A 3730-nucleotide genomic window follows, 5' to 3' on the forward strand; every position below is an offset into this window, starting at 1 on the left:
CTTTTCATACTATCTCTTAACTTCAAATATCCAAAATTTTTTTAATGGAAAGTGAGGTTGTGTAATAAATCAGTTTTTTTCCTCTTGCATGTATATTTTTTCCTCTTGCATGATATCATTTTCAGAAACTATCTGGTTGGATATGAGCTGAACGTAAGTTTGTGTGTTTTCTCCTGGTTTTCTGTTATAAACTTTTTTAATAATAGGTAACTTTTACTCTTGAAATGGGAGTTTTAAAACTTCATTACGGATTTTTTTCAACTGTATACAACAGAATAACATAATGAACAGTAGTTGCCTATAGTTTTATACTAACTTCAAAAGTTAGCAACCTATGGCCAAACTTATTTTATCTATATCCCAACCTACTTGCCCCCAGGTTATTTTGAACAAATCTGAGAGATGTTATTTGATTTGACATAACACATTTCTCTTCCAACAAAATCATGGTACCATTTCACATCTAAAAATTAACAGTAATACCTATCAGTTCTCACCAAAGCAGGAAAGCTCTCAAATACCACCATCTTTTCTCAAAAGTAATTTGATAATCTCTGTATGGATAAGAGATTATGGATAATAACTACAATGGACCAGAACAATTTAAATATGTAAATTATGCATTCCAAATGTTAATAGCAAACAAAGATAAACCAATTCAGTCACCTTTGGAGGGGTATTAAGGAGTTATTCTGGAAACTGATTACTTGGAGACAAAGAAGCATTCATCCTGCCTTATCCTAGGGTAATCAAATAATTGAGTGGAAGAATTTATAAAATATGTAGAATTATTCCAGTTAATAAATGCAGGAGTGTTAGAATATCACCATTTCACAATTCCTAATCAGAGTTAGGCAATGGCCATCAATCACTCCTGAAGCCATTAATTGAAAAGCTGAGGAGGAACTTTGTGTGGGTACATCAAGATGACAAGACTTGAACTGATTGGTCTATTTTAATATCCCTTATACTATGACTCAAAAGAAAAAAAAAAAAACTGATCAAGCCCCTAGTTCTATTAATAGGAAGTACATGACACAAGGAAACATGTTAAAAGCTACCATGGGCAAGCAGTCAACAAAATCTTTAACGGGCAATTCTACAGGGTAACTGACTTGGTTTTGTTTAACAAATTGCAAGGAAAAAGAGAGGGACCCTTTACGTTAAAGAATCTTAATTAACACATAGAGTAAATGCAAATGCCACCTTTGAATCCTGACTTGAACAAAACTTTAAAACTGGAAACAAATTTAGACAACTGAACCATAAGGTCTTGGGTAACCTTACCTACTTTAATTTTGCACTTGCTCTAATATGTGGAAAAACCATAAAAGGCCTTATTTTAGACTGAGTTATAGTACAGACTATAACTCAGTCTATACTAAGTTGTCTAAATCTTGGATAAGAATATTTTGCTTTTTCTTTTGAAAAATTATTTGCCCGTGATCTCAAAAATAGATAGTGGCAGAACTGGAACTCAACAATGATTTTCTGATTGACTTCCAACATTCTTCCTACTCTACCATATTGCAACTCTTGAGAACCAGAAGCATATATATAGTTGAAGGAAAGATTATGTAAATGTAAAAAACAGGGGCGCCTGGGTGGCGCAGTCGGTTAAGCGTCCGACTTCAGCCAGGTCACGATCTCGCGGTCCGTGATTTCGAGCCCCGCGTCGGGCTCTGGGCTGATGGCTCGGAGCCTGGAGCCTGTTTCCGATTATGTGTCTCCCTCTCTCTCTGCCCCTCCCCCGTTCATGCTCTGTCTCTCTCTGTCCCAAAAATAAATAAAAACGTTGGAAAAAAAAAAATTAAAAAAAAAATGTAAAAAACATATGCATTTCCTCAATTATTATAAATTAGGAGAGGGGAAGATTTGTGAGGGCAAGGAGAGGTAGATCCTGAGTGAGATACAGATGAGGTAAAAAAGAAGAGGAAGTCAGGGTTAAGAGAGATGAGGAAAAGGGTTTGAAAACGAGAAAGAAAATCTCAAAAGGGTAAAATCTTAAGGCTTCTCCTATATCGATATTGACTTAGATTGCTATTCCCATCATGAATTTACTAGTATACTATCTCTAGGGGTCTACTAGCCTTTTTTTTTTTTTTTTTTTTTTTACTTTCACCTTCTGTATCCTACAGATACTGTTTAACTGTATGCTATGTCTTGTACCCTAAGTTCTAAGAATATGGCCTTGTAAGATAGTCTACCTTGTGAGGTGACAGACCATTTAAAACTCAGCAGTTTGAGTTCAGTCAAGCATGGTTTTTTTGCTATTTTAGTTTTCCTATGTATATCTCATATGTTTAGGTAATTAAATACTGAAAGAAATCTCTTATAGGCTGTTAGATGAAGGTAGAGCTGGTGAAAGCAATGATCTTTCAGCATTTCATTTTAATCCTGAAACAAAGTCAATGGCCCTCCAATGCCATTAAATAGTCTCTTTCATTTTCTTTTTTCCTTTTTGTAGTTAAAGATCTTGTTACTGATTTTAGTTTCCTGTAATGTTTTCATCCATTTTTTTAGCTACCTAAATTACTTCATTATACTTGCAGTCTCCTAAGGACTTTTATGGAGGTTATCTTTCCATTTTTTGAATAATCAGTAATATTGGGTTCATGGGAAGGGAGTGGTGAGGAAAATACACCCAGCCCAAATTATTTTCTGAGATTTGCTTTAAAATGCGTGTTTTTTTAACTGTCTTATCACAATTCTAAAAGTCAACCTTTTGGATTTGTTTTTTAATCAATGCCTATATTTTTATAGTAATACCATCATGGGTTGGGTTTCTTTGATTTACTCACTTTTATTCGGACACTAATCTTTTGTGGTCCTTTTATGTAATGATTTTCAGACAATTTTCAAATGTTTAGGAAAGTAGGATAAGGTAAGAATTGAATCCTAGGCAGATTTTGGTCTTAATGAAACTAGTTAATGATATTTGGTGCACTCTTATATATGATGAAGTTTTGAGGATTGTTCTTCCCTATCTTCCTCTACCTGTATTCTTTAAAAAGTCTCTTGCTGTTGTTAAAGACATAAATAGGAATCTCTAACACTTAACACTTGTCTCCCATGGAAAAATAATGTTTCTCTTAAGTCATTTGAGAAAAGGCAATTAAAAAGGAAATACAGTCATCTTTGAACTGTTAAAAGTGTATACTTAGATGTTTCTGAGAGGCAGTCTGAATCTGTCCTTTGACAGTTGCCAGTTTTTAGCCTAGACAAATTATTTAACATCTCTGAGATAGTATTCACATTAAAGAAACTCAGAATTTCCTGTTTGACTCTGACAAGTTTACTGGACAGATGGGGTAATGTATAGGAAAACACATTATAGCTGCAAAGTGCTATTACAAGTATATTGTAATAAATATAGATTGCTTGCCCAGAGAAAGAAGGAGCTTCATTCAAGAACTAAATAATTGGCTTTTTGCTAGCTATCAGTGAACAGCCACCATGGCTTTTACCTCTTTATAACTAAGATTAAATAGTTTTAGCAGTGGGACAGGCAACAGATATTTTCAGAAAACTTTTCGTGGTTTAGCTGAAATTGCCAAAGATGTGATTCAGCATGATAATTTTAAGGGGTTCCAGTTTCTTGTGCTTAATGGGATAATAATTTATAATCAAGAAAAAAAAATTCACAATCTTTTGGGGAAGGAGGGTTGTTCTCATTCTTGAAGCTTCATTTTTTTCATCTTCTGTTGAAATATCAAAAGTAAGAAAAAAA

This window comes from Puma concolor, chromosome C2, assembly GCF_028749965.1.
Source record: "Puma concolor isolate L17-30 chromosome C2, mPumCon1.1.hap2, whole genome shotgun sequence".
Taxonomy (NCBI): Eukaryota; Metazoa; Chordata; class Mammalia; order Carnivora; family Felidae; genus Puma; species Puma concolor.